The 12,404-nt window shown below is 43.1% G+C and overlaps 1 long non-coding RNA gene across 1 annotated transcript; it reads left to right on the forward strand.

Annotated features, from left to right (window-relative positions):
* The first annotated feature begins 3,388 nt into the window (after nt 1–3,388).
* LOC122914066 lies at nt 3,389–8,819 on the forward strand. The gene is made up of 3 exons (XR_006385767.1): nt 3,389–3,448; nt 3,586–3,653; nt 8,657–8,819. It is a non-coding gene; the product is annotated as an uncharacterized LOC122914066 (long non-coding RNA).
* Nucleotides 8,820–12,404: the final 3,585 nt, after the last annotated feature.

Consider the following 12,404-nt stretch of genomic DNA (forward strand, 5'->3'; position numbering starts at 1 on the left):
GAAATGCTCACCTGAGTTCCAGACAGGTCCACCTGCTGTCCACCAGCTCCGATGTCTCACACATGTTCATTATTCTGTCCCCAGGACCTGTTGCTTGCTGCTGCCCCCTTCCCCTGTGTCTGTCCCACCCAATGTATCATTAGATCACCTACCATCTGGAACTCCATGTGTGTCCACACCACTAAAATGTGAACAGCTTAATTCAAGAGAATTTTTCTTTTCATTCATCAGGGGTGTGTGTCTCCTTTCTGCCCATCAAGGGCCCAGGCAGAGAGATGCCATTTTCACTGTGGCTTCCAAGGTCACTCTGTGCATGGATGTCCAGGCAGCCAACAAAGGCACAGAGAGTAGATGTGGCCTGCAACCTATGGTTTGCTGACCCTTGCCTGAGAATGTCGGCTCTATAAATTCAGGAGCCTTCTCTGTCTTGTTCATTCTATATCTCCTGTATTCAACATACAGATCTGCTGGAGGAAGAGAACATCTTCCTATTAGCTTGAACTAAAATCTGCTAGAGGTGCTCTTTATTTCAAGCAGGATGCAAAGAGAAAAATCTTCACTGGGATCTGATTTTTTCTTGCTAATGGAAGAAACCACTACATCTACGTAAAATAGTGAATTAATAGGAGATGTAGTGAGTGCATTTAAGACTTGCCAGCAAAATCAATTTTCTTTAACAAATATATTCAACAATCTAAACAATTATTTTTCCCTAAAATGAATGCTAAACCCACTTTGTAGTTATAATGGATACCTGGTTAAGGTTTGTAGTCCTGTGAAAGTAAGTGAAATTTTTGTAGTTAAATAACTAAATATCTTGGAGAACCAACAATTTGCTTTTCAACACCCTGAGACTATTGGTGAGATAGAGATATTTTAATCAAAAGAGATAACGTACAATTGTGGATATCAGAAAGCATTAAAAAGGACAACTAATGTGGCCAAAAGATTATGTAGTCCAACTTTCCTTCCAACTATAGAAATTTCACATAAGTCATGCATCAAAGAAGAAATCATAACAGAAATTAGAAAATGTTTTATACTGAAAATTAACAAAATTCAATGTATCCAGCTTGAGATGCAGTTAAAACAAGACTCAAAGGAAAATGTATCCTTTTCCTGTGTGTATAAGAAAAGAAGGGAAGCTGAAAAATTAAAGATCTAAGCATTCAAACAGCCCAAAGAAATTTTAAAAGGAGACGGTTAAATTCTAATAAAATAGAAAGCACACATATAACAGAAAGATTCTTTGTAAAACTAATAGAACTGACAAATTCCTAACGAGATTCATAAAATAAAAAAGGGAGATGGTACAAAAGAAGGAAATCTTGTCATTTGTAACGACACAGGTAGACTGTAAGGGTTTTAGGCTAAGTGAGTCAGACAGAGATGGTAAATAGCACATGATCTTCACTGATACGTGAAATCGAAAAACAAACAACAACCCAAACTCACGGATACAAAGAATAGATTGGTGGTTGCCAGAGGCAGGGACTGGGGCAGGGGGAGCTAGGCAAAATGGCTAAAGGGGGGCAAAAAGTAACAAACTTCCTGCTATAAAGAAAACTGTGGTTTAGTGCAGGGAGAGATAAATAGGTCCATAAAACAGAGTAGAGAGCTCTGAAATAAATCTATTAATATGTGGGCAGAGAAACACGGACACCACAGAAAAGGTATTGTGGGTTCATGGGACAAGGTCAGTGTTTAGAGTGAATGGTGCTCAGACAACAAGATATTGTATATGGATAAAAATGGAGTTGACTTCCTATCTTATACCATACAAAGTTTATTCCATGGGGAAGGCAGGATTCTAAAGAATACAGGATGATTCTTTCAAGAGGTTAAAAAAAAAAAAAGGTAATAATGGAGGAATAGTTTGATAAATTGGACCACATTAAATGAAGAACTTAAAAAAAAAAAAACCAGAAAACAAAACAAAACCAAAAAATACCATAAAGAGAATAAAAAGGCAAGCCACTGAGAGGAGAAAGCTACTCTTATCTCATAAAACCAGTAGCACAATAGAATGCAGAATATATGACAAACACCTATAAATCAATAAGGCAAGAGAACAACCCAAGAGAAGAGGAGAGAAAAATGCTCAATAGGGCCTTTGCAAATGAGAAGATCCAAATGCAGAATAAAAGGCTTATCCATCAACAAGTCAGTCTTTAGGGAAGTGCAAATTAAGGAGATAACATTGCATATCCTCCCGATTGGCAAAATTAAAATATCTTACACTACCCAAAGGTGGCCAGGACAGGGAGTATAAATTGGCACCACTAACTGGGTAGTATTCAGTAAATTTGAAAGTGCCCATGAACCCAAGACCCCACAGCTCTGCTCCCAGCCATATTCTCTAGCAAAATATGCCCACGTGTGCCCCAGGATACACAGATGATCACGGCATGAAAAATGACACTCAGTATGATGCCTTCATAGTAGATTCTAAATAGGCAAAACTAAATAATGGTATTTGGTTATACCCATTGGTCATAAAATGATAAATGTAAACAAATGATTTTTACACAATTTAATGCAGTAGTTAACTCTTTGGGTGGAGACATTCGTGGTAGAGAATGGGCACGAGGAGAGCTTCTAGAGTGTTGACAAGATCTTTTTTTTCCTGACTAGAGTGGTAGTCACATGGGCATTTGCCTTGTAATTATAACCCAATCACGTATGGGTACTGTATGTGCTGCTTCGTATGTTACATTTCACAATTGAAAGAGAAGCAGAGCTTGCAACGTTTTTGATTCGAGCAGTAAATTATATTCTCTATAAAATATTGTGGTAACATAATTTCCCTTAACATTTTTAAAGACTGATTCAAAGTCTAGGCTTATCATTTAGTTCTACATAGAGCAGGCGCTCAGATTTGTAGAACAGATGCATAGCCTGATGTGGGAAACAAAGGCAGAAGAAAATTTTAAAATTTCCTTACTACCTGCAGCCCTTTGACAAGTCCTTGAAATGGGCAGAGTGACCTTCCTCTAGGGACTCAACTGCCTCGACTGTTGACACCCTGCTAAGGGCAAAAGACCCACCTAGCCTTTAACTTACGGAAATTCCACCAGAAACTTCCCCAAGATACGTGTTGGCAACCATCCCCCAAGCATATGGCTCACTGACAGCCACCTGAAGGGTCTCCTGACTAAGGTCTTAGTAGATAGTAATAAAGGACCTTTCCCAACAAGAGCTAGCCCCCTCAAGGCCCTGGAAACCTTGCTTCCCAATTCCTTAGAGACTTACCCCTCCCAACTTGAAAGTATATAATGGGCCACTTCTCATGCTCCTGGTGCAGATCTTTCTGCCCAGGGATCCTGTTCCTGTGCTTTAATAAAATTACCTTTTTGCACCAAAGACGTCTCAAGAATTCTTTCCCGGCCATCGGCTTCGAACCCTAACATCTCTCCTACATCATAGCCCATGCATATAATCCTTTTTGGTAAGAAGAATCAATGTCTTTTTTTCTTTCTAGAAATTCCCTTGGGATTTTAAGTAGCACCTGAAGCCTCTTTGCGAACTTGTAAAACTTGCTGAAAGTACTAGAAACCAGCTGAATTAATTCCACATTTTGTGCAGAGGAAGAAAGTGGATTGTGCAAGCCTCTGACAGGTGTGGATCTTCCAAGCAATATTTTGGAGTTAAAGGTGAGCATATTTGCTTTTAGTATTCTTAACAAAACAGGATGTGATTATTTTCTTATAAAACTAAATACTAAAAAAGACTTTTTTCCTCCTGAGTACCCAGCATGAAATTTTCTCCCCCATTGTGATAAGAATTTTGTCAGGTCTCAAACAGCTTTGGGCTCAGCCATATCAACTATGAAAACCTTTACAGTCTGCATAATTGGATTTTATTTTCTGCCTCTGGTCAGTTCTCCTATTCTGCTTTAAAACTCTTGGGCCCTGCTTAATAGTGCTTATTTGTGCCTTACCATTATGTTGTAGGTTTTCCATATAAGATATCCCAAATCCTTAGTAAAACAAGACAAGGAAGAGAGAGGGAGGCAGGGAACATAAACTTGGAAGAGAAAACCCGATGATGGGGCGCCTGGGTGGCTCAGTGGGTTAAAACCTCTGCCTTTGGATGGTGTCATGATTCCAGGGTCCTGGGATCGAGCCCCGAGTCAGGCTCTCTGCTTGGTGAGGAGCCTCCTTCTTCATCTCTCTCTCTCTGTGCCAGTCTCTCTGCCTACTTGTGATCTCCCTCTCTCTGTCACATAAATAAAATCTTAAAAAAAAAAAAAAAAGAAAGGAAAAGAAAACCTCATGATAAGTTTTGGCATAGTTTCCTTAAGTTACAAGTGATGGAGGACAAATTTAATGTCTTTCTTTAACAAAGGAATTAGGTTGAACCAATAGATAAGGAGGGTAGGAGGTAGAGGTACCTCTTTTGGGCAAGACCCTCCATGAAGTGCCATGACCCCTTCCTACTCAACATGGAGAAATCTATAGGAAAAGCAAAGCACCAGGGAGGTTCAAACCATGGCTAGGCTAAGATGGTGACCTGGAGGAAGCTTCCGAGTAGTAGGGTTTGTGCTTAGTCCCAGGCGCTGGCCCCAGGCTCATGACCTCCATTAGCGGCTTGAGTGAAGATGTCAAAGGCATCCTCATTGAAGTGGCTAATGCAATGTATTATAATCTGGACAAGGCATGGGCTGGGAGTGAAACACAGCGGTGTCAAACTCTGCCTCTAGCGTGTCATCTCGGGTGAGCCACTGCTGAGCCGGAGTTTCATAGCCTATCAAATGAAGATGTTAGTAATACTTACCTTTGGGCTTGTTACGAAATTAAGGGTGATCCACAAAGTACCTGGCATGGAGTAGACACTCAATAGATGTTGAATATTTATTGCAGAATTAAGATTGGGGAAGATTCAGCAGGCTGGTGAGGAATCAGATCTAATAAAATAATAGAAGGTGGTTTTATTGTATCATTTTGTTTCTTTTTTGTTTCTTTTTTTTTTTTTTAGATTTTATTTATTTATTTGACAGAGATCACAAGTAGGCAGAGAGGCAGGCAGAGAGAGAGAGAGAGGAGGAAACAGGCTCCCTGCTGAGCAAAGAGCCCAATGCAGGGCTCAATCCCAGGACCCTGAGATCATGACCTGAGCCGAAGGTGGAGGCTTAACCCACTGAGCCACCCAGGTGCCCCTTATTTTATAATTTTGAATTTGGCTCAAACAAATAAAGAATAAATGAACAAAAACAAATTGCAAGAGCCCAGGGAGGAGACGCTGTGGGACTAGCTCTCTCTATGAACTCGTCTGCACCAGACTCCAACGTTCACGTTGCGCATGCCTTTTCGCCAAACTCGGAAACTGAGAGCTTTTAGGCAGAAGCAAAGCCCCCATGTGTCACTGTGTGACCTTACACTGTCAACAACATGAGCTGGTGGTGTTTCTGCTCTAGCAGTCACTAAATGGCAACGTTCCAGTGGCAGATCCCATGATCCTACACAGGTTTTTACAGCCCCTACTCCTCCCCCACCCCCAACGAATAGGAAATACTCTGTTTTTCCTAAATCCATCTGTTCAATCCTTTGAGCATATCTGAGGAAAATTCTGGCCTTCTTTTAAAGAAGTAGAACTTACTGTTCATGAGGACCGAAGATCTTTTAGATTCTTCTTGTACCTTGGAGGATTAACGACAGTTCCCCAAGCATAAAGAAAAGAATACAAATAATCTCTTGAATGTCCTTCTTCAGGCCTGGAGAGGCTAGGAGGGACAAGAGTTTTCCACCAGGTCTCAGGAGAAACAGCAAGTCGATTCTTGATTCCCTAGGCTGACCCATACAGTCAACAGAACTGGGTGAGAAGCTACCAAGTATCGGGTTCTGTTTTTGGTTCCTCGACTGTCATGAGTCAGTCTTGCCAGTGGCCACAGACATCCCTTAAAAAGTTACTGCTCATCCCTGAATTCTGGCTCACTGCCTCCAAGCTCCTCTTCCCTCCATCCGCTGTGCTATCACACGGCGGAAATTCTCCACCTGCTCGATTTTTAACCCTCACCCCGTCTCATCTTGGGCCATAGCTTGGGTTCAGACGGAGTCATAGCTTGGGCCCAGACTGCTACCTAGGCTCCGGGCCGGAAGCCCACAGAAGGTTCCATCTCATGGTTGCCTCTCCATCCTGCACGCTGTCTCACAGGCCAGCTGAAGCGGGACCTGGGTCCTTGCAGGCCCAGCCAGCACTTCCCCGCCCCCTCTTCCTCCCAGGAAGGGACAATGGGTATACTTGGGGGGATTTGTCCACTTGCAAGGCCCTCGCACCCCCTGCCCATCCCACAGCCAGCACCACGTTAAGGCCTCCCCACACACCTCCCGGGAAGGACCCCCACGGGCAGAGCAGGTGGTCTCTCTGAACTCCCCTGGGGAAATCATCTATGCAAATGCACAGTAATTTAACTGTGGTGTGAACAGTATTCTGGGACCTGAGTGACACAGGGAACCTGTTGGATCCCCGCTTGTCTTCAGCTGCTGTCTGATAGATGACAAGCCTGTGCCCGCCGCCTTCAAAGGCAGCCTCGCCTTTGCTCTTGACATCCCACAGCTTGGCAGCTCTGCTAACTAATGGTCCACACAGCTGGGGCCCCGGCTTCCGGGTGACTTCCACTGTGAGCAAGCGACAGCAGCATATGCTCCTGTTAGAGCTAAGGAGTCCTTCATAGGAGCTCCAACTGCACCTGCCTTTCACAGCAATGAACTGTTCTGTAATTAACATAGCTCATCAGAAATGAGGGCACCTGGGTGGTTCAGATGGTTAAGTGCCTGCCTTCAGCTCAGGTCATTGTTCCAGGATCCTGGGATCGAGTCCCACATCAGGCTCCTTGCTCCTAGGGGAGCCTGCTTCTCCCTCTGCTTCTGCCTCTGCCTTCTCTCTCTCTCTCTCTTTCTCTCTCTGTCACTCATGAATAAATAAATAAAATCTTTAAAAAAAATGAGAATGTTATTCTCTGGGCTGGAAGGGGCTGGGATGTTTCCATTAAGAGAAACTGCCGAATGTGGCCTAAAGAACTCTGATCTGAGGGATGAAAATGGAAATTTGCTGAGCATCTAGTCTTCTCCACTAAACTTTTTTTTAAAAAATATTTTATTTATTTATTTGACAGACAGAGATCACAAGTAGGCAGAGAGGCAGGCAGAGAGAGAAAGAGAGGAGGAAGCAGGCTCTCCACTGAGCAGAGAGCCCGATGTGGGGCTCGATTCCAGGACCCTGATATCATGACCTGAGCCAAAGGCAGAGGCTTTAACCAACTGAGCCACCCAGGTGCCCCTTTTCCACTAACTTTTATCAAACCCAATTAGCTAAATACTTTTATCTTCATTTCATGGCTTAGGAAACTCAGAAAATTAAAAAATACACCTCACGCCCAGTGGTGGATAAATGGCAAAAGCAGGATTCACACCCAGGTCCATCTGGAAAGCCCATGCACCTGCTATACCAACAGCCGCCTGGGAGCAAAGGCCCTCTGTGGTCCCTTGCTGTGCTCAGCCCCTTCTCTCTCAAATGGGGGTGCCTGACCTCAAAGTAGACGTGATAATCAGATGCGAAAGTGGAGGTGAAGGCGTTTTGACAACTCTGAGGTGCTCCGGCCAAGGAGATTAGCACAAGCTACCTGCATATGCCTTCAGGGGCTGGGAAGTGGGCCACAGTTTAGAATTGAAAGGCAAGTTCTTGGGCACCTGGGTATCTCAGTTGATCAAACGTCTGCCTTTGGCTCAGGTCATGATCTCAGGGTCCTGGGAGTGAGCCTTGCATCGGGCTCCCTGCTCTGCCTGGAGTCTGCTTCTCCCTCTCCCATTGCTGCTCCCCATGTTTATAATCTCAATCTCTCACAAATGAATAAATAAAATCATTCTGAGAAGGGGGAAAAGACGGCCCTGTAATCTTCAGGAGAGGGCAGTGGCAGTGGTGAAAGCCAATGGCACTGACAAGGTCAGTGGGCAAAAACAGCAGGAGCTCCTTGCCTGCAGAAGCCAGGAATCATAGTGGTCCAGAAGAGCGGACGTCAGGATGAGGGTGTTCCAGGAGCAGTGGAGGAAGAAGTAAAAGTAGGGGAAAACCTAGGAACCCCGCTAGGGACTCCCACAAAGGGATCTTTGAGACCCAGCAGTGTCTGGGGCAAGAGCACAGGAAGGACTGAAGGGTCACCTTTGGATTGGACTGTCCTGCTGAACTATGCAGAAGAAATTCTATTTATTAGGGTTGGTTAGGACTCACCCATGTGTTAATTTGTTGGGGAAACTGGACTTGTTTTTTTAACCACACCAGGTTCACTTTATGTCTACACTTCATATTCTGGACATGAACGAGGTCAACCTGACTTTTCTTGTGAGGGCAGAAACCAGTTTACATACAAGTATACGACACCAAAATGAAACAGCATGGTCATCTTTTCAAAACAATATCCTTGTGCCAGCATGGAAACAGAATGCTGTGTATGCATTCTAGATCACCACAAAACACTTCTGGGTTTCTACCTGACATAAATGCGCAAATTTGCACTTTAAATGACCCCTCTCTTTCCTTTAATGGTTGGTTAAAACTCCTGGACTGGAGGAAAATTATGGTGAACTACCAATGGGTGTTTTTGTCAGGCTTCTTTTTTCCCATTATTAACCTTATTTTGTTGTCTTTTCCCTTTCTCAAGATTCCTTCACTTCCAGCTGATAGATGATCCCTTCTACTCAAGAAGTTTCATATACGTCGTCTGTGTTGGATTCAGCTGTCTTCCCCTTTCATAACTCCCCTATATGTTCCCCATCTAACCAATATTGACCATATGTAGGGACCTCTCTACACCCCTATTCAGCAGGAAGACATCACAGAAGATGAGACCTTCCACCTTCAGCAACCTTAAGGATTTAAGGGTCAAAATTGTTCAGGGGCAAATGAGGAGGGAGCCGGAAGCTAACTGAAGACAAAGCATAAGCTGCCACCCTGAAACCTTCGCTCACACTCCCAGTTCTGGGTGGGACACGTGTGCTATTCCTCCAGGAAGCTCCCAACCTAATGTTACTGCTTTGCTAGAGGAAAAAACAACCTGAGCTTGACAATGGCAAGGCCTCTGTTATCTTGTAGTTCCTCTTTAGCATATGAAAGTTATTTTGAAAACCTCCTTTTTAGGGGTGCCTGGGTGGCTCAGTGGGTTAAGACTTTGCCTTTGGCTCAGGTCATGATCTCAGGGTCCTGAGATCGAGCCCCACATTGGGCTCCCTGCTCAACAGGGAGTCTGCTTTCCCCTCTCTCTCTGCCTACCTCTCTGCCTACTTATGATCTCTCTCTGTCAAATCAATAAATAAAATCTTAAAAAAAAAGAAAACCTCCCTTTTCCCTTTCTCTCCCAACCCCATAGTGTAAAATCAGTTGCTCCTCACAACCCCAGTATGGCCCCTTCTGCCCATGGGTTCTATCCCTATGCTTTAATAAACCACCTTTATGCACCAAAAACAAAAACAATAACCCCCTTTTCCCCGTATAACAAAGTCAGTGCACATTCATTGAAGAAAACTGGGAAATGCAGACAAATAAAAAGAAGGAAAAAATATCCACTATTCAATGACCCAGAAATAGCCCCATGGTGGAATTTCTTGTGGAATTATCCTTCCACATATTTTTTTTACACACATTTTCTAAAAATAAGATCACGCTACTCCTGGTGATTTATTATGTGCTTTTTATTCACTTGGCTAGGTTTTTTTCTTCTTTTTAAAGTTTTTTTTTTTAATTTTTTAAAAGATTTTTAAATTTATTTGTCAGAGAGAGAGAACAAGAGAGTGTGCACAAGCAGAGAGAACAGCAGGCAGAGGCAGAAGCAGGGTCCCTGCTGAGCAAAGATCCTGATGTGGAACTTGGTCCCAGGACCCCGGGATTATGACCTGAGCCAAAGGCAGAAGCTTAACCGACTGAGCCACCCAGGAATCCCTCACTTGGGTAGGTTTTTAAGAAAATACTGATGATACTCCAGCCCAGAGGAGCTGAGAGCCCGGGGCCCCACTCCTCAGTGCGCCCTCAGAGTAAAGCGCTCAATCACTCCTGTCTCCCTGGTCTCCGGCCGTGCTCCAAGGTCACCCGGCCTGTGACCATGACTTTCTGTCTCTGGCGCATGGTCCTGTTTGGAGTCTCCAAACCCAGCAGATTCCTGCCGCGCTGCTCCTCCAGAGGAGAAAGCCACAGAGCACTTGAAAACTCAAGCATGTGAGAGAAATAAGAGAGAAGGAGCAGGGACTGCAGTCTTGATGTGCCCTCAGTACGCACTTCCAGGCTGCTCTCTCCAAGGATAAGATCGAAGGAGAGTCTATTTTGAGATGAAGGCTAAGGAAATACAGAATAATCTCAAGGCTCTGAGATCATGACCAGAACTGAAACCAAGAGTCAGATGCCCAGACAACTGAGCCCCTCAGGCGCCCCTATCTGCAAAGTCTTAAAAAAAAGGAAAATAAATAACTTTTAGTTTAAAAAAAATACTGATAATATTCATATCCAACATCATTTTTGATGGTAAAATAGTATTTCATAGTATTGATATAACTTAATGATTCTTTCAGTGCTTGAATATTTAGATAGTTGACAATTGAATTTTATAATTTGGGGAACATATTTAAAATAGATCTAAAAATATAAAGAATGACACAAAAATATCCATGTAAAAATTGCATTTGACTATGATAAAAAAGATGAATAAAAATCTTGCAGTTCTTTGAAAAAAAAAAAAAATGGGTCACCTGGGTGGTACAGTTGGCAAAGCGTCAGACTCTAAGATTCAGCTGAGGTTGTGATCCCAGGGGATCATGAGATAGAGCCCCATGTCTGGATCTGTGCTCAGGGTGGCATCTGCATGAGATTCCTTCTCCCTCTCCCTCTTCCCCCACCCCCCCGTGCTCGCTTCCTTTCTAAAATAAATCTTTAAAAAAAAAAATTCCCATAGTTTCATCTTTGTGCTTATCTCTAGTTACATCACTAGGATAAATCCTTGGAAGGTAATTATTGGCTCAAGTTGCATGCACATTTCCTCCCAAATTTTTATTTTAAAATTATCCAGATGTATAAAAAAACCAAAGTAGGGGCACCTGGGTGGCTCAGTTGGTTGAGCGTCTGCCTTCAGCTCAGATCATGATCCCAGTGGCCTGGGATCGAGTCCTGCATCAGGCTCCCTCCTCAGTGGGGAGTCTGCTTCTTCCTTTCTTTCTGCCCCTCCCCCTCACTCACGGGCTCTCTCTCGCTCACTCTCTCAAATACAATCTTTTAAAAAAGTATTAAAAGACCCCAAAGGAATAGAATAATAAACACATAACCTTCACCAAAATTCATTAAATCACATTTGCTTTATCTTTTTCCATAAATTTATGTTGAAAGGTGTTAAATACTACAAACATTTCACCTAACTAGTCCAGCTTGCATCTCCTGAGAACAAAGTCATTAACTCCCTTAACCATAGTGCCATCAGCACACCCAAAAACTTAAACGTTAATTCAAAAATGTTATCCAAATTTCCCCAGTCATCCTCCAAATAAAAATCCTGTCAGCAATGTCCCCCCTTCCAGGATTCAGTGAAAAGCAATACCTTACCTTTGGTTGTCATGTTCCTTTAGTTCTCCTTTAATCTGGAATCATCCTTTTGCCTTTTTTTTTTGGTTTGTTTTTCATGATGTATTAGTCATCTATTGTTGCCTAATAAAATAATAAGTTGCTATCTAACCACAAAACTTAGTGGCGGAAAACAACTATAAACATTTATTATCGCATAGTTGCTGCAGATTAGGAATCTGAGAACAGCTTAGACGTGCGGTTCTGATTTGAGGTCCATCATAGGGTAGTCAATAGTTCACCTGAGAATTCAGTTATCTGAAGGCTTGTTTGAGGCTGGGGAATCACTTCCAAGGTGGCTTTCTCACATGGCTAACAAGATGGTTCTAGATTCTGGCAGGAGAGTTACTCCCCAGTCGGCCTCTCCACAGGAATATTTATGTGTCCTTCTCAGGTCATGATGATTAGCTTTCTCCAGAGCAACTGATCCAGGAAGGTACAAGGCTGACTCCAAAATGTCCTTTATGACTGAGACTCAGAAGCCAGACACAGTTCATTCCACTATACCCTAATTGATGTGGGAGGGTGCTACATAAGGGGATGACCAGGATGCTAAGATCATTGTGGGATGACCTTGGAAGGTAGCTACCACACTTGTACTGATGTTTTTGAAAAGATCGGGCCAGGTGTCTTGTAGGATGCCCAGGCTCTGGATTCTTCTTATTGTTTCCTACTAACTAGATGCAGATAATGAGTATTTCCCATTGAGTTATGCCAAGAGGGTTATCTTGTCGGTTTGGTCCATTACTGGTCATGCTAAGTTCAGCCACTTAATTCAGGTAGTCTGGTTCACATACCAAGTCTTGGATTCA

Source organism: Neovison vison, chromosome 7 (genome assembly GCF_020171115.1).
Source record: "Neovison vison isolate M4711 chromosome 7, ASM_NN_V1, whole genome shotgun sequence".
Taxonomy (NCBI): Eukaryota; Metazoa; Chordata; class Mammalia; order Carnivora; family Mustelidae; genus Neogale; species Neogale vison.